This window comes from Prionailurus viverrinus, chromosome C1 (genome assembly GCF_022837055.1).
Source record: "Prionailurus viverrinus isolate Anna chromosome C1, UM_Priviv_1.0, whole genome shotgun sequence".
Lineage (NCBI taxonomy): Eukaryota > Metazoa > Chordata > Mammalia > Carnivora > Felidae > Prionailurus > Prionailurus viverrinus.
The window spans coordinates 138158992-138177901 of NC_062568.1; the positions used below are offsets into that span (position 1 = coordinate 138158992).

The 18910-nt window shown below is 41.1% G+C and overlaps 1 pseudogene; it reads left to right on the plus strand.

Annotated features, from left to right (window-relative positions):
- Nucleotides 1-5165: 5165 nt before the first annotated feature.
- On the plus strand, nucleotides 5166-5884 carry LOC125171722 (40S ribosomal protein S2-like; annotated as a pseudogene).
- The last annotated feature ends 13026 nt before the right edge of the window (nucleotides 5885-18910 follow it).

Sequence of the window (18910 nt, forward strand, 5' to 3'; positions counted from 1 at the left end):
TAAAAAAAAATAAAATAAAAAAAATAAAAAAAAAATAAAGAATAGAGCCAAGATTCAAACCCAAGCAGCCTGGCTACAGAGCCCATATGTGCATCTCTATCATTCTGAAGTGCCTACTGTGCTCTACCGAGCAGCTCTTGCCTGCCAAGGATTTTGATGGACTCTATATGCCTTACTTGTATCCTCACAATAAGATAGGTTATATCCTTTCTGCATGAGGTAAATTAAAGAGAAAGTTAGGTTACTTGTCCAAGACTGCACAATGAGAAATTACTGGTTCCATATACATGACAAATATTATATAATCATGGTCTATTGCTGTTTGGAGCCAACCTTGGAGACTCAATATCATCACCAAAGTTCTCAGGTTAAAAAAAAAAAAAAAAAAAAAAAAAAAAAAAAAAGGAGAGGGGCGCCTGGGTAGCTCAGTCGGTTGAGCATCCAACTTCGGCTGAGGTCATGATCTCGAGGTCTGTGAGCTCAAGCCCCGCGTCAGGCTCTGTGCTGACAGCTCAAAGCCTCGAGCCTGCTTTGAATTCTGTGTCTCCCTGTCTCTCTGCCCCTCCCCCACTCATGCTCTGTCTGTCTCTCTCTCTCTGTCAAAAATAAACATTAAAAAAAAGGAGAGAGATTTTGCCAATCTCCCAATCTTGCATAATTGTACTAATGCAGTCAAAGAGAGTTATGTAGGAAAAGAAGTGATCATGAATGCTTTGGAGATTCCCCACCTCATCCTGTGCTTTTAGGCCTTCCTCAGATTAGAAAAACTCAATTAGTTTCATGTGCATTCCCTTCCCCAAAAAGCAAGGTGAAATTCCAAACGCAGAAGTGCTTTCCTTAGGTATAAATTATATAAAGTATACATTTCTAGAAAATGAGGTTTATTCCCTATTAGGGTCTCAGTTAAACCTCTGAATTATCGCCTCTCATTTCATCTTCTTAATGTGTTTAGTCCATCATAAATTTTAATCTTCTAAGTAAATTGAGAGCAAGCTGTCTGTGACATCTGTCAACCCCACTGATTGCCAGAATTGATTTGGTAGATCTGCCCTGCTGGAAAGGTGTCCCCTTTCTTCCTGGCTCTGCCACATGTGTCTCTCCCAAAGTTGCACGCTTCATTGAAGAGGATGGTTTTCCTAGAGAGGGGAGGACAAGGATCCACAAGGAGTCAAGTTCTCCTGTGGGACTATCCAGGCCTTGGATAGTAGGGTCTCTGCCACTAGACAATGAGCCACTTGAAGGTGGAGATCTCATCTTTGTGTCTCCAGCCTGCTAGAACCATGCCTGGCACATGGTAGACTCTAAAGTGTCTGTTGAATGAATAAGAAGGAAACAGACCCATAGTCAGCTTCTGTATCTAAATAGCTTCAATTCTACGTTAGGGAAACAAATGTAAATAAAAATACAAACATACAAAATTCAAACATGCACACATACAATCTAACCCCCATCTTGAGAGTCAACCCAACACATAGAGTTTACAAACAGAAAAAGGGCACAGTCCTAGGAGACCCAGTAGAGGGCACCACACACCAAATATAGTCAAGGTTTGGCTACAGAAATGGAGCACGTGTCTATCTAGTTCCTGCTGGCCTAAGGTGTTGTGAAAGGACATGGAGCAGAAAATATTCCTATGGGCCTGTGCTCTAAATGTACCTGAATTTCTATTTTGGTTCAATTGTGGGTATAAATTTCCCTGTTTGCCTCATTTCAGTAGATTTTGTTTTTAGAGATGATCTTTTAAAGCACGGAACAATGGAAAACACTGTAGTGGTAAATTTGAAAAACAAGATACAACATTGTATGTGAAATCTGATAATAGCAATACCAATAATTTTTTTAAAAGACAAAGCATAAAGATAAGATGGAAAGAAAAATTGTAAAACATGAACTGTGATTCTTTTTCATGATGACTTTTTATGTACTCACAGGCATCCATACTTAGTCTTCTATATTCTCCAAATTTCTTTCGTACTTTTATAATGTAATACATATATGTGTGTGTGTATATATATATATATATATATACAATATATATGTAATATATATATATATATATATTTGATACAAAACAAAATGTAACATGTATTAACAATTAGTTCTCCTTAGCCAAATGTTGTATTTCATTCTCTTTGTAGATATTGTTGGGAACAGAGGAAGGAGCCTCTCTCTATTGGTCATTTAAGTCAGTGGTTCTCAAGTCTGGCTCTACTCTAGAATCATTCAGGCACTTTTAATAAATGCCAGTATTTAGGCTTCACTTTGGAGATTCTTATTTAATGATAAACCTAAAACTGTTACCAGTGCTGATTTTCGAGACACTTGCAAGACAAGGTATTGGAATAAGTTCTCTTCTGTTTCAGTAACTTGTACTTATTGAGAAAATGTCAAGTCTAAAAAAGGAACTTTAGAGATTGAATAACCACACATTAACCAATCGATCCATGTGTGGGAAATGGTGTAACAACTACACTCTGAATTGGGGCTAGTATAGACACTTGTACATCTTACAGCTCTAAAAGCTGGCTTGGTTCCAGTATTCGCCGTAACTACCCTGCAGCCCTTGGGAGGTAATTAACTAATGACAGTAAAGGGCTTTTAAACTGAAACATGCTGTATAAATGCTAAACACAGGAAACACACAGAGGATTTCCACTGACTGCCAATACTTTTGAACCAGAGAGTTGATGCATCTTTCAGCCAATTTCCCCTTTGCAACTAAAATCTTCCTAATCCTAAATAAATAAATAAATAAATAAATAAATAAAATCTCCCTAATCCTTATTTCAAGGGAAACAAAAGGAGTTTTTTTCTTAAATGTCTTTCCCACCAATCAAAGACCTAAGATTACCCCTTTACTTTCTCAGAAGTAAGTTTCTGCCTCAACAAAACGTTGCATGGTAGTGTGGTTTGTGAGAATGGCTGGTTGGATTGGATCACTGAAGGTAGGTTCTACACAAAAGGAGTCATATTAAGTGGTCTAATATGAGTCCTGGCACCACCCTTCACATCATCTTTGTTTTTAAAGCAAAAGATTTGTGCAAATGGTAATAAATGAAATACTATAAAAGGACTTCCGGTGAAAAGCAACAGTATTTCCTCTTCTCCTTGTTTAACTCTGTTCCCCTCTAGAGATGAAAACTCTGGTTTCATCTTGTGGTAGGTTCCCCTCCCTAAGGAGAGAGAAAAAAAAAGGGAGAGAAAACTTCAAGGTAACCTGGCTATGCACCTACATGATACCATCCCTCATGACCTTGTAAACTGAGACTGCTTAATCAAACTACATGTTTGTGTGTGTTACCATATATGGGAGACAAAGAAATAGAAAATAGATTTTAAAAACTATGCCATGTGACGTTCAGTGCTCAATTCTTCAAGTACAAACCCAACTGAGCAGTACCGGGAGGAATAAAGTTGCTTCCTGGAAATTAAAAAGCCTCAGTGTCATGACTGTGTAAGAATCCTGCTACAATCTGAGGTGAGATCATTTGGTGTTTCCTTTCACTGCACTCTGTATCTCTCTTCTTAGATTACCAACGTCAGTCAATATCAATTGATTCCACAGTATGAAAATGAGCATGTATCTCATAGTACCCTTCTCTTCCTAATATTTAATGGCAATGACAGTTTTTTATTTCCTCTATTAGAACTAATCACTTATGTTTCTAAATAAAGACTCAAATGCTATTTCTTTTTAATAGAGTATCTGTGCATTTCTTCCTCTATAAAATGAAGGCATTGGCCCCTTCCCATTGCTCTACTTCTCTTCTCCCTTTCATTTTCATCAGCAGCCCTGTACCACCAACAGAATTCTTACTGTTTACATTCTTCGCTGCAACCATAAAAAAGTCTTTTCTACTTTGCCTATAGGTTGACTTTAGAAGTTAAAAAGACTATATACTTTTTTCCAAAGAGTACAGTGTGAGTGAGAGAGCAGGTAACCTGGCCAACGCAACCTCAGCCAGGTTATCAAGTTCAACAAGAGTGTTAATTTGATATGTCATGTTGATAGCATGTGCCCTTGGTTTGATGTGACAAAATGGCACTTGACCTTTGTGGTCTTCCCTGAAAAACCCATAACCCCAATCTAATCATAAGAAAAACATTAGACAAATATCAAATGATGGACATTCTAGACCTGTGCTCCTCAAACCTATCAAGGTCTTCAAAAACAAGGAAAGTATGAGAAACTATTACAGCCAAGAGAAGCCAAACGAGACAGGATGACTAAATGTAATGGAAATAGAAGACATTAGGGAAAAACTAAAGAAATCTGATAAAGTATGAACTTTAGTTAATGACAATGTATCAATATTCATTCATTCATTATAGCGAATGGCTAATACTTGCATAAGATGTTAATAATAGTTGATCTGTCTACTGTATTTACATTTTTCTATAAATCAAAAACTTGTTAAAAATAAAGCTTATTAAAATACAAAATAATGGAAACAAGTCAATATGCCACATATACTTTATTATTGATATAGACATTATTCAATATCAATATGCTAGGATGACATTTTCCATGAACCCAGTGTTATAACCCCTGGGTCTCTCAAATGAGGCTATTTCTAACATCAAGGTCAAATTGATTGCCTTTTCTCTGCACTCTTTTCACTGCTTATATTCATGCCCGAATGTAGTTTGCTTCATGTGTGGTCTGTGACTCTGTTGTTCAGAATTTGCTTTTTCTCAAATTTCTAATTGTCATTTTATCTTGTATATTCTAGCCTGTGACACTTTCTCCTTAATTCAACCATTAATCCTTCCCTTTCACTTTTTATCTTTCAGACATTTTTTGAAATCTCCACTCCATTGGCTTCCACCCTTTCCCCTCACACACTTTTTCCCCCATGTTTGTTTACTTTTATTCCAGTGGAGTCTTAGCAAGGAGGTTAAGTGCACATAGGCTCATGCTCCTGTCTTGAAAAAGAAGCTTACTTTGCCTTTCATAAGGCAAAGTACGGTTTCATACTCAGTCCTGACACAGAGTGAGCCAGCTAAGATCCGGCTCAAAGAAAGGAAAGTACTTTCTTCTCTGAGAAAATACCCAATGGCAGATGTTGCCCGTGCTGTGGAAGGGTCCAGGAGGGCCCTGGGGCCCTGGCTGCAGTGGCTTCCACAGAGGCTTGGGCAGCTGCAGCTGTCACCTTGGTCAAGGCCAGGCCAAAGACAGAGAGTAGAATCTGGTCACCAAGATGGGGTCACCTGATCAAGGACATGAAGATCAAATCCCTGGAAGAGTTCTGTCCCTCTCCTTGCCCATCAAGGAAACTGAGATCATTGACTTTTTCCTCGGGACATCCCTCAAGGATAAGGTTTTGAAGATTATGCCTGTGCAAAAGCAGATCCATGCTGGCCAGGGGATCAGGTTCAAGGCATTTGTTGCCAACAGAGTTTACAATAGAGATGTTGGTCTGGATGTTAAGTGCTCCAAGGAGGTAGCCTCTACCATCCATGGAGTCATCATCCTGGCCAAGCTTTCCATCATTTCCATGTAGCAAGGCTACTGGGGGAAACACTCAGCAAGCCCCACAGTGTCCCATGCAAGCTGGCCAGACGCTGTGGCTCTGTGCCGATGTGCCTTATCCCTGCCCCCAGAGGCACTAGCATTGTCTCAGCCAAGAAACTACCGATGATGGCCAGTACTGACGACTGCTACACTTTGGCTGCACTGGACAACTTCGCCAAGGCCCCTTTTGATGCCATTTCCAAGACCTACAGCTAACTCACCACTGACCTCCAGAAAGAGACCGTGTTCACCAAGTCTCCCTATCAGGATTCACTGACTATCTATAAAGGCCCACACCAGAGTTTCATGGAGAGGACCCAGGCTCCAGCTCTGGCCACCACATGGTTTTATACAAGAAAAATGAAGTGAATTAAAGGCTGCGAAAGAAAGAAAGAAAGAAAGAAAGAAAGAAAGAAAGAAAGAAAAGAAAGAAAGGGAGAGGAAGGAAGGAAGGAAGGAAGGAAAGAAAGAGAAAGAAAGAAAGAAAAGAAGGAAAGAAAGAAAGAAAGAAAGGGAAAGAGAGGAAGGAAGGAAGGAAGGAAGAGAAAGAGAAAGAAAGAAAGAAAGAAAGAGAGGAAGGAAGAAAGAAAGAGAGGAAGGAAGGAAGGAAGAGAAAGAAAAAGAAAGAAAAAGTATATGGAGTAGTACTCTGACCAATATGTAGTCCTTAAGGGGAAACAAGTAGTGCATTTGATCAATCAGTGGCCTTCCTATTACCAGATACTTCTGGAAGCACATTCTAACCAATCAGTCCTCATACTTGTTTTCAAAGAAACACATGAGTATAGGAAAATGAGTTGTTTACTTTTTATTTTTTTAATGTTTATTTATTTTTGAGAGAGAGAGAGAGAGAGAGTACAAGGAGGGAAGGGGCAGAGAGAGAGAGGGGGACAGAGGATCTGAAGCAGTGTCCGTGCGGACAGCACAGAGCCCAATATGGGGCTCGAATATGCAAACCGCATGATTGTGATCTGAGCCGAAGTCCATCATTTAACCAACTGAGCTACCCAAGTGTCCCAGAAAATGAGACGTTTTAAAAAAGAAGGTGACTGGGCACACCTGGGAGGTACAGACAGCTGAATGTCCACCTCCAGCTCAGGTCATGATCTCACAGTTTGTGGGTTCAAGCCCCGCATTGGGCTCTCTGCTGTCAGCGTGGAGCCCGCTTCAGATTCTCTGTCTCCCTCTCTCTCTGCCCCTCCCCTGTGAGCTCTCTCTCCCTCAAAAATAAACTTTTTTGTTTTCTAAAGGCAGGTGCCTGGATCTTTTTACACAGACCCCTACAAAAAGCACATGCTGTTTCGCCTTGTCTTGGATGAAGCAAGTGTAAACAGTACCAAAGAATTACAGAAGAGAGTCCTAGCGGTCAAGTCTTAAAAGGCATTTGAAGATCATCTAGCTCTAATCCAAATGTTTGACTTTTCAGATGAGGTCAAGGGGGTACTTCTCCAAGGTCACTTAACTAACAGGTGGAACCAATAAGACTAGAAAATGAGTAAGGTTAACCCAAGGAGCTTTCTGACACACACCTCATGCTGAGTCTTGAAGAGCTGTTTTCCACTTGCTTCTCTACAATTTCCTCCCCTCCAACCACATCCTTTCAGGAACTCTAAAAAGAGGTCTGGAGAGAAGGGCAGGATGGAGTAGGAGGATAAGAGGGCTATAGCTGAGAAGGGGTCTGTCTCATTTTTTTTTTCCAGGGATCTATTTGCCCTGGCTGGGATCGGGGACAAAATTAGTAACTCTGGGGATTCACCCTTCTTCCTTCTCTCCTTCTCTTACTCCAAACCTGCCTGGGAGAGGTAGAACGCAGATGGCATGGTTTGGCTCTACCTGTTTGACAAAATAAGTGTTCTGGCCCTAGAAATTGATGATGCTCTTACAGAAGGTAGCAATGTCCTATGTACATAGGACACCATTCTCCCAAAAGTTGTTTTACGACCTAAATAGTCCCACTGACACAAATCATTAAAGGAAGAAAGGTCATAATTTTATGACGTTGAGTTCAGTAATTAATACAAGCAAGACAAAGGCATTTTTCCCCCATACCATTTAATTTCTTTATTGTTTTTTGCTTCAGGAAACTGAAGAAGAGGGAAAAAAATGTTCACAGTACACTTTACTTAATTTCTAAAGCTCAGAGTAACAAGGAAGAGGTCCTACCACATGTCCTACAATTGTCCTCTGTAACCCTACTCAGACATTTCCCCCCAGGACAACCATTAGAATACCTGTGGAGGATATAACTACAGAATCTAATAACAAAGCCACATTCAATCACCAAAAATCATGATGCTAATGTGCCAATGTGCGATACCATGTTGAAAACGTAGCACCCCTTCCTAGATGTCAGCTCTGTGATGCACGGAGATCTCACCTCTGCATGCCTCCACTAATTCTCATTAATTTTTCTGGAAATGAAGAAGGATAGTTGTGACTCAGCAACTTTTCTTATTTATGAGGGACAACCTTCGTCTCCCTTAGCAGCTTCTCTCTAGCCTTCCAGATTCATGTCTTTTGAGCTGTACCTTGCCAGAGAGTGAGAAGGTTCGATACTAGAATTTTCTAATTTTTTACTTAAGAATATTGGCAAGTGTGGGTTCAGTTTTGTTCATGTTTATCTACTTTTGAGAGAAAGAGAGAGCGTGAGTAAGGGAGGGGCAGAGAGACAGGGAGACACAGAATCTGAAGCAGGCTCCAGGCTCTGAGCTGTCAGCACAGAGCCCAATACGGGGCTTGAACCCACGAACCGCGAGATCATGACCTGAGCTGAAAGAAGTTGGACGCTCAACGATCCGACTTCAGCCAGGTCACGATCTCGCGGTCCGGGAGTTCGAGCCCCGCATCAGGCTCTGGGCTGATGGCTCAGAGCCTGGAGCCTGTTTCCAATTCTGTGTCTCCCTCTCTCTCTGCCCCTCCCCCATTCATGCTCTGTCTCTCTCTGTCCCAAAAATAAATAAACGTTGAAAAAAAAATTAAAAAAAAAAAAAATGAAGTGTCTACATTGAAAAAATGTATTGTGAGGCTGAAATTAAATATTCAAAAATCTCAAAAAGATCCACCCTCAAACCCAACAAATGCCTATTTAAGGATGATAAGACAGCCATATAAAAGCTATTTGAAAACAAAAATATATGGTTGAGATATAATAGCTGGTTATTATAGGTATATTAATGGTATAAAACATGCTATTTAATATGGGTTAAATATTGGTGTTGAGAAATATGGGGAGGTATGTTGGGAAATCAGAGTACAGATTGGATGGTAAATAATCTTAGGGTGCAACAATTTAGTTACATTGCTAAGTTAACTGTATGATTGACATATAATACATATCTTTTAATGCACCAAAGAAAACTCACAGAATGAGTAAAGTGTGGCTGGCAGTTGAAGCATATAGGCACTTTTATAGCTGGGGTTTGATCCTAGCTCTGCTTTCAGTTCAGTGAACTTGAAAAGTTTCTTTATCTATAAAGCAGAAATAACAATGGCAACCAATTTGTAGAGTCATTATTGTAAGGATTAAGTGAAAGAATCCATTTAGCACAGTGCCTGACACATAGTAAGCACTCGATATTTGCTTTTATTATTACTCTTGGCAGACTTTTACAGATTACTCATTTAGGGAAAAAGTATTCTGGTATAAATGATCAGCAGAGATCTGATGTATTCCTTTTTCTCTACATTGCCCAATTAAGTTACTTTAAAAGGGAAAAGAAGCTTAAGATGACATATAAATTTCAGAGTCACTGCATGAGGGTACATATAGATAGCAAATTCTGTTATCCAAGACAATAAGAAAAAGGGGTGTTTTGATTAATCCAATATTCTAATTAACACACAGTTGACAATTTCCAAGGAATTGAAATATTGTATGCACTCAGAGCAAAAACTACTCTAACCACTATTTAATCTCTCTCTCTCTCTCTCTCTCTCTCTCTCTCAATCTCTCTTTGATGTTGCAAAAGAATAAATCATGGACTTTATTAAAATTTAAATATTTTGCTCTTTGGAAAACACCATTAGAAAAGAAAAAGGCAAGCCACCGATTGGGAAAAAAATACTTGCAATGCCCACATCTGACAAAGGAGTTGTATCTAGAATAAATAAGAAGTAATAAGCAATAAGAAAATAACCTAATTTTTGCAAATGGGCAACATATTTCAACAGGTGCCTCATAAAGATATACAAATGGCCAAAAGCTTATGAAAAGATGCTCAACACTATTTGTCACCAGGAAAATACAAATTAAAGTGATGAAGATGATGTGCTATTGTGCATCGAATACAATGGCTCTAATTAGAAAGACTAAGTCAAATATTGAAAAAATACAGAGTAGCTGGAACTTTGCCACACTGCCGGTAGGAATGTAAACAACTCCTTTGGAAAACAGTTTGGCAGTTTCTTATAAAGTTCATACGCAATAGAAACAAAAACATATGTCTACATAATGACTTCTGCACAGATTTTCATAGCAACTTTATTCATAATAGCTACAAATTGGAAACAGTCCACATTTTCGTCAGCAATTGAATGGATACAGTGTGGCATACCCATACAATGGAATAGTACTTGGCAATACAAAGAAAGGACCTACTGACGCAGTCGATTATGTGGATGAATTTCAAAAACATTATGTCAAGTAGAAGAAGCCAGACTCAAAAGCGCACATACTATATAATTCCAGTTATGTGAAATTATAGAAAATGTAAACTAATCTATAGTGATAGAAAAGAAAACAACAGTTACTTGGGGCCAGGAGGGGGTGGCTGTTAATGAGCACGAGGAAATTGTCGAGGTGAGGGAACTGTAGACCTTAAGTGTGGTATCGGTTACATGGGTGTGTACTTTTGTCAGAACTCATGGAACTATATACACTTTTAATGGGTTCAGTTTATTTGTTTAAACAATATTTCAATTAAGTTAATTTTTTAAAAGGAATAATACAGTTAATCTTTTTTAATAATACAGTCTAGCTTTAAAAAATAGTCAGAGAACTGCTAAAATGTCATTGCAGAAGTAGTTTCAATAGCAAAGAAAAGGAACCAATCTAAGTATTCACTAATAGATACACAGTAATCAGTTATGATGAGTCTATATTACTAAATACGGTGCAACCATTAAAAAGACTGAAGTAGTTCTATATGTTTGATATAGATGTTTATGACCTATAAAGTGGAAAGCTAGGATACACAACACTATGTATAGTATGATAAATACTCATTTGCAAAAATATATTCTATGTACGTGTGTATATTTATATACATGAAAACTTCCAAAGGATCTATACTAGTTTTACAGACTTTATTTACCTTGAGGGCTAATCATGGGATGAGACATTTACAAAAGGATTTTTCACTTTCCCATTTTTCAACATTGAATCTTTACAGGAAGCCAATTTTACATGTATAATCGGCAGAAACAGTAGTGATATTTCCAAACGGGAAAAACGAAAGGCAGTTGGAACCTTCCAGGAACCTTCCAGGTATCATTATGAACACCAATCTTTTTGTCCTCTCCAAGTGGGGAAATGTTGAATAACAGAGATTTCTAATTAACTAGATACCAATAAGGATGGATTTACCGTATGTTGCGAAGGAAAACATTCCGCTCCATTCTTCCACCAATAGGCTGAAGAGTCATTGAATTCGTGGAAGGGAAAATATGAGATCAAACCTGGCAAGGTGGGAGTTTTCCATCCTAATCACTTGACCTATCTCTCCAAGAGAATCAGTCAATGTCTTCTAGTCTGGGCAACAAACTGAGAGCACCTGCCTATACCACACCTTATGATGACACTCTCTGAGGGTAAAACTGATAAAGGTCAGAGTACTACAAGCACAGCTTTTTCTGCAGATCCTTGGAATCTTCCTGAGAAAATGAAAATTTTGATAACCCTAAATGCTCAGACAGAACATTCAAGAGTCCCCTTTTAAAAAAAAAATTCTTTTTAATCTTTATTTATTTTTGAGAGAGAGGGAGAGACAGAGCTCAAGCAGGGGAGGGGCAGAGAAAGAGGGAGACACAGAATCTGAAGCAGGCTCCAGGCTCTGAGCTGTCAGCACAGAGGTCAACGCAAGGCTCGAATTCATGAACCGCAAGATCATGACCTGAGCTGAAGTCGGACATTTAACCCACTGAGCCACCCAGGCGCCCCCAAGAGTCTCCTTATGTAACCGGCAATGTCAGGGCAATCCCAAGAAATACAGATCAGAGCAGCATTGTTCTCAGAAGAGACTTTCAAAATACTGTCGTCTACATGTGTCTTCTCAACTCTGCAATTAAATATTCACTTACTGCTTCCCATAGTTCCCCAAGTCTAGACACTATAATTATCATGACAATTTCTCCAATGTCCTAATTAACAGAGAACGAAAAGCCTGGGAGAAGAAAACAAGGACCCCAGGACTTCGATTCAGCAGTCAGATCTGCCAATGCCAATGAGGGAATTAGCCAAATATAGAGGAGAATGATTCATCTCTTTCTTCACTTCCCTATCTCCTCTTGTTTGCCCTTCCTGTATGCTTCTCAAAGGAACATATCAAAACTTTGCTTCTACTTTTCCTGGTCCCCTAGTTAATCTTCCTGGCCCATGAGGCCCTGCGCAGGCCCATCTCAGTCAGCAGAATTCAGTAGGTAGTCTGCTGGACCAAGACATTAGAGCTTGCAGTGTGTTTGGAGAGCTTTGTTTCTATGAATACATTTTGAATGTTGCCTATACACTTCAGTATATTTTTGCATGACAATTCGAATGTGAGCAACCTGAGCCTCCTCAAGCAGGGCCCAGGGTTCCCATCCAGGAGACCTGCTGAGAAGGACCTCAGTAGGCTGTTCTCCCTACCTTTTCTCCTGTGTTTTAAGGAGGGTCCCAGTGAGTTCAGCCGCAAGGCCACTGCACTTATCAGTACCACACCCTCATTCAGCTACCTCAGCAGTGAGTCAAGGAGTTCCAGGGGTGCCCAGATGCTGCTCTGCCCAAGGTCAGGGCCACTTTTCATACAATGGGCTTGATACTTACTGGCATCTACAGGATGTTTAGTTATGAGCCAGAATTCCCCCACAGTTTAGTTCTGTGGGCTGAACCTCCCAGCCCTTCTGGGGAACTCACACTCGGTATCATGTGACTTCTGCCTATTCACTGTCACCTCTCTCTTTTCAACTCTGAAATTTTAATTTCCTGTTTGCTTTTCTGCTGGTCTTTAAAGAAATTTGGAGAGGTTAATGGCAAAAAGGGAAGCATTGAGGGGGGCCTGGCTAGCTCAGTTGGTGGAGCGTGTGACTCTTGATTTTGGAATTGGGAGCTTGAGCCCCACATTGGGTGTAGAGATTACTTAAAAATAAAACATCTTGGGGCACCTGGGTGGCTCAGTCGGTTGAGTGTCCGACTTCGGCTCAGGTTGCCATCTCTTGGTTAGTGAGTTTGAGCCACACATCAGCTCGCTGCTGTCAGCATGGAGCCTGCTTCGGATCCTCTGTCCCCCTCCCTCTCTACCCCTCCCCTGCTCATGCTCTCTGTCTCAAAATTAAATTAAATTAAAATATTTTTTAAAAGAGAGGGGGAACTTCAGTAAAGGGGAAGAGAGGCTCTGAAGATATAGAAGAAGGTTCTCTGTTCTCTGCCAATCGTTTTGCAGATACACACACACACACACACACACACACACACACCTACTCACAAGCACACGTATACCAAGCACCCAGAGCCTTGTGAGACCCTGAGGACCAGGACTGTGGCTAGCTAACCCTGGACACCCCTTAACTCACAGTGGCAGAGGATTTCTGCCCACCTGCTCCCAGCAGTCCCCACTCCTTATTTCCTGTCAACTGTTCTCTTTCTACAAGAACCATTAACCTTTCTGAGAAGCCAAAATGGCTCACAATGTCTTCAGGTTATCTCTTTCTGGTAACAATGCCATGAGTATGATATTTAACAATTTACAAAGCCCTTTCACCTATATACACTATCCTGTTTAAGTTTCACCACAATCCTGTGAAATAGGTTAAATTATTACCCCCTATTTACAGAAAAGGAAATCTGAGTCTCAATCTGGTCCAGCAAAGCAGGCATATGACGGCACTGGGTCTTGGTCTAAATGTAAGTCCCAGAAACTGTGTTATCTGACACCTGCTTCTAGCGTAAACTGCCCCGTCCGCAGCCCCCTGGATCAGGAAAGTCAGATCAGGCTGATGTCTGTGCATCAGTGATCACTGAGTGGACTAGAGGTGGACACCTGGCCTGAGGCAGCCTGTCCATCAGCTGGCTAATGGCTCATGAGGATGCCTGGGGCAAAGAGCTCTACCCCAAAGGAACAATGTGATTAAGCCCAGCCATTTGGACTAGCTCTTTTTGGCATTTAGATTGAAGAATTGGCCCATTAATAAGTAGAGGAAAATAGGGCATACATATCTTAGAAGAAAGGCAGAGAGATCACAAGAGGGAGAAGGCACATACCATGGGAGAGACAAAGGGGGAAGCCAGTCCCTCATGCTGCCTTGACCCCTGATCAGCTTTCTGGTTCCAGTTTTATTACTGTGATAAATCTTTCCTAGGCGGGCTCAATGTTTCTCTGCTCCTTGAAACCAAGGGAGACTTTCCACTTTCCACCTTGCAGCGTTCTTTGCTGACTTAGCCCAAAGCACTAGCCCCTGTCAGGTACCTGAAAGGAAAAGTGGGGCAAATGGGTCTCTCAAACCTCGGTAGGAGAGGTGGATGGTCTTATTTCTAGATTTTCTGCTACTCTCCTTTGCCTCTGCCCACAAGGCAACCAGCTAGTCGGGTCAATAAACACAGTTCATTGCAGTCTCCCCAGTTCAACTGGTGAGACCAACAACACACAGAATACACCCCTGAGTCCAGGTGGCTAGTCTGGTTCTTTGAAGACCAACTTCACAAAGATCAAAACTTCTGAATCAGAGAAAGTCAACTACGATAAGGTAAACATGTAGTTTTGATTTACAACTCTGAGGCTGTGTTCCAAGGGGAAAGATTCTTTTTTTTTTTTTTAATTTTTTTTTTTTTTTTTTTTTTTTTTTACGTTTATTTTTGAGACAGAGAGAGACAGAGCATGAACGCGGGAGGGGCAGACAGAGAGGGAGACACAGAATCGGAAGCAGGCTCCAGGCTCTGAGCCATCAGCCCAGAGCCTGACGCGGGGCTCGAACTCACCGTCTGTGAGATCATGACCTGAGCTGAAGTCGGATGCCCAACCGACCGAGCCACCCAGGCGCCCCGGAAAGATTCTTATAAACAAAAGGGCAGGGGGTTTTTTTCATTAAGAAAAATGCTTTTGAAATTATACTGCAGAGCAGTGTGATTGCTTTAGAAAATCTGTTCTGTAAATACTTCCCTATAACTAAAAGATGTAGCATTTGGAGGAAGGGAGGTGTCCGGAGGAATTTTCTACCCCAAGGAAAGACTTTCTTTGGGATAATATATTTCCACTCATCTAGATCTCACAAAAGGGAAGATAATCTGATCTACTACCCAACACTAGTCTTTATACTCTTGCCTTTTTTTTTCCTCTCTCTTCAATTTTTCCTTTTCTATTTTTCCTTCAGCTATAACTTTTTGCGCAGTTAATGTGCATCATTTTTATTGTGTTCAGACTTTGGAGAGGAGCCACTCCCTAAATACTTCTTACCTGTTTTAACACGAAGCACGAGAATACAAGTGCCCAGGTGTTTAAAATCAGTGAATTTCAGAAGGCAGCTGGCTCTGCCATCCAGAATCCAGGTGTCAAAACACCATGTGATCAGCTTGAATTTCTGGCAGTACCTAGAACTTCCCAACCAGGTATATCCTGACATGAAGCAGAAGGTAGAAAATATCTACAAGCCTTCAAAGCTAAGGTAGAAACATCCAAGCCCCTATTTTTTGTTACCAGGGAGAAAGGGCAGTGGGTAAATCAGTTAGGGATGTGTTTATGCAGCAAATAAGAACAACAGTGGGGGAAACCACCTAAAACACTGAAGAAGGGAAGATTCAGTAGCCTCTCAAACAGTGAAGTCAGGGCATAAATAGGGCCTTTCTTTACAATTCAACATCCTTAGCAAGTGTCTTTCCTGCTCTGATCACAAGGTGGCTATTGCACTTCTAGTTCAGGTGAATCTGTCCCTTTAAAAAAGTTCTTCCCTGGGGTGCCTGGGTGGCTCAGTCAGTTAAGCCTCTGACTTGGCTCAGGATCTGATCTTATGGGGGCTCCTGGGAGTTCCTGGGTTTGAGCCCCACATCCGGCTCTGTGCTGGCAGCTCAGAGCCTGGAATCTGCTTCAGATTCTGTGTCTCTGTCTCTCTCAGCCCCTCCCCCCCCCTCTCTCTCTCTCTCTCTCAAAAATAAATAAATAAACATTAAAAAAAAAATTTCTTCCCTTAGGGCACCTGACTAGATCATGTGACTCTTGATCTTGGGGTTGTAAATTTGAGCCCATGTTGGGGAGATTACTTAAAAGTAAAGATTACTTAAACATAAAATCTTTAAAAGAAAGAAAGAAAGAAAGAAAGAAAAGAAAAGAAAAAGGAATTAAAAAGTTCTTCCTAAAAGCTTACCCAGTAATTTCTGCTTATTGGCTAGAACTGGCCCACATAACCAAACATTCCAGCAAGGGAGTCTGGGTAAATAAATATATTCATTTTCTGGCTTGTATAGCAGAGGGCAACAGGCAAAAGGCTTTCAGTAAGCCAACCACCAGTGTCTGCCACAGAAGGAATAGTAGAGGAAAGGAAGTGCCCTAAAGTTACCCACTGAGATGGGAAGTTCTTAGAGTTACTCCCACAGGTGAATGTCCCTTTCTAGACAAGACTGTGTAAATAGCTCTTGGTTACTGCCCAATGTTCTATGTGAACAACTTGTATATGATCAGGCAGAGAAAAGATGCCTTCTGAGAAAGTCTATGGGGAGAAAAGTACTATCTGAACTGGAGATGGTCCGACTGGAAAAAGTTTTGCATGCCTCTGCTTGGCTAACTGCTACCTGATTCTTCGTTCCAGTAAGTATAGCAATTCCTCCAGAAGCCCACCTTGATTTCTTATACTGAATGATATGCTTTCGCTATGCCCCCAGGTAACCTTGAAGTCATCTCTCATAACATCTCTCTCTCTCTCTCTCTCATTTGTAAGGCTGATTTAATGTCTTCTTTTCCCACTAGACGTGGAAGTTCTAAGAGGATAGAATCCATATCTGTCATTTTCACTGATACTCCCCAAGCACTTAGCACAACATCTGGCATATGATAGATGCTCAGTAAATTTTTATTAAATGGAATTAAACTGATCTGGCTCTCCTACTGTGTTGTGCTCCTTTGTAAGTTGTCGCATTTATAATGACATAGTTATTTGTGTGATTATCTTTTGAAGTAAACTCTATCTCCAACTCATAACTGAGGGCTCGAACTCATAACCCTGAGATCAATGCTCTACCAACTGAGCCAGCCAGCCCCCCACCCCATGTGATTATTCGTTTAAAATCTGTTTTCCCACTAACCTATTAGCCCTTTGAGAACAAGGAGTAAGTCAATTTGATTCACTGATGTATCTCCAGCCTCTTTCATATTGCCTGGTATATAGGTAGGGGTATATATATGTTCCATGAATACCTGTTGAATGAATGAATGAATGAATGATTACTTTAGTAAAGATGTGCACCCTCTCTGACCCTCAGTTTCCTAATCTGTAATAACAACTTGCAAGTTATCATGATTAAGTACCTGGCATGTGTAGAACTCAAAAATATTAATTCCTTTCCTCCCCATTGTGACCACAGACTGAATCTCCAGGGTTTGCCATAAGGATGAAAGAAAAGAGAACAGGGAATTCAAGGAATTTATCTGGGATTTGGAACAAGGAACTTTAATCTGTGAAAGGAGGAAGGGGGTGTGACAGTCTGCTAGGGCTGTCTACCATGGACTGGGTTGGCTTAAAGACAGAAATTTAGGGGCGCCTGGGTGGCGCAGTCGGTTGGGCGTCCGACTTCAGCCAGGTCACGATCTCGCGGTCCGGGAGTTCGAGCCCCGCATCAGGCTCTGGGCTGATGGCTCAGAGCCTGGAGCCTGTTTCCAATTCTGTGTCTCCCTCTCTCTCTGCCCCTCCCCCGTTCATGCTCTGTCTCTTTCTGTCCCAAAAATAAATAAACGTTGAAAAAAAAATTAAAAAAAAAAAAAGACAGAAATTTATTCCCTTACAGTTCTAGAGGCTAGAAGTCTAAGATCAAGGTGTCAGCAGCACTGATTTCGTTTGAGGCTTCTCTCCTTGGCTTGGAGATGGCTAAAAGTCTTCTCCCTGTGTCTTCACATGGTCTTCTCTCTGTGCACGTCTGTGTCCTAACCCCCCCTTCTTATAAGGACACCAGTCACATGGGATTAAGGTCCATCCCTGTGACCTCATTTAACCCAAATTACCACTTCAAAGACCCTACCTACACAGAACAGTCCCATTCAGAGGTCCTAGGGTTGGGGCTTCAACATGTGAATTTGGGGAGGACACAATTCAGCCCATAACAGGGAGCACTGGAAAATCTGTTGCTACTTTCTCTCATTTCTAAAAATAGCTCATACACAATCCTCCAGTGGTGGTAAATAAGCTTTAAAATGCAGGCAACCTTCACCTTAATATGAATCGCTTCATCAAGTGGAATGCTCTCCAACTAACCGTGTGCAATCAGTGACACAGGTGGGAGACGAGGTGCAAGAATGAGAAATAAGTAAATTGGCTCACAGGTTGCTACTGGGAAGGGCAGAGGTAGGTAGCCCAAGGGATAATAATAAACAGAACTTATTAGACATTTTCTATGTGTCATGCTAAGAATGAATGACATTAGTCCTCCTATTTATTCCTAACATTAACTCGATGCAGCAGATATATTACCATCATCCTCATTTTACAGTGGAGGAAGCTGAAACACAGAGTGATCGGGTCAGAGCAGAGATCTAAATCAAAGTTTGTCTGAGGCCAGAGCCCACGGTGCTGCTGTCTGGGGACAGTTTTCAACATGAGGACATAGACAGCACAAGAACAGGAGTGTCAAAAAGAGGTACGAGGGCCGGAAAAAACAAACTTCTGCTCTACGATTTTCCAAAAATAAAAATTATAATTGTGTGCATTAATTTCGACATGCATGCTGGAGGCTGCCGTGCAAGGAATAGAGCTGCCAAATGCCCTGGGATGTACCACCCCACCCCAACACACTAGCCCCGCTGTGGGGGTGCAACTCTTATCTAGGCAGGAAGGGCTGGACTCAGCCCTGGGTGTTCCCCATTCTGGACAGCCTGTGGAAACAGATCCTGTCCTTAAACTCCGCCATGACTCAGGGCTTTCTCTAGGGCATGGTTCTCCACCCCGCCAGACCTAATACTCCTTTCTTACAACAGATATTTTGTAACACTTCCTTTGCCATCATGGAAT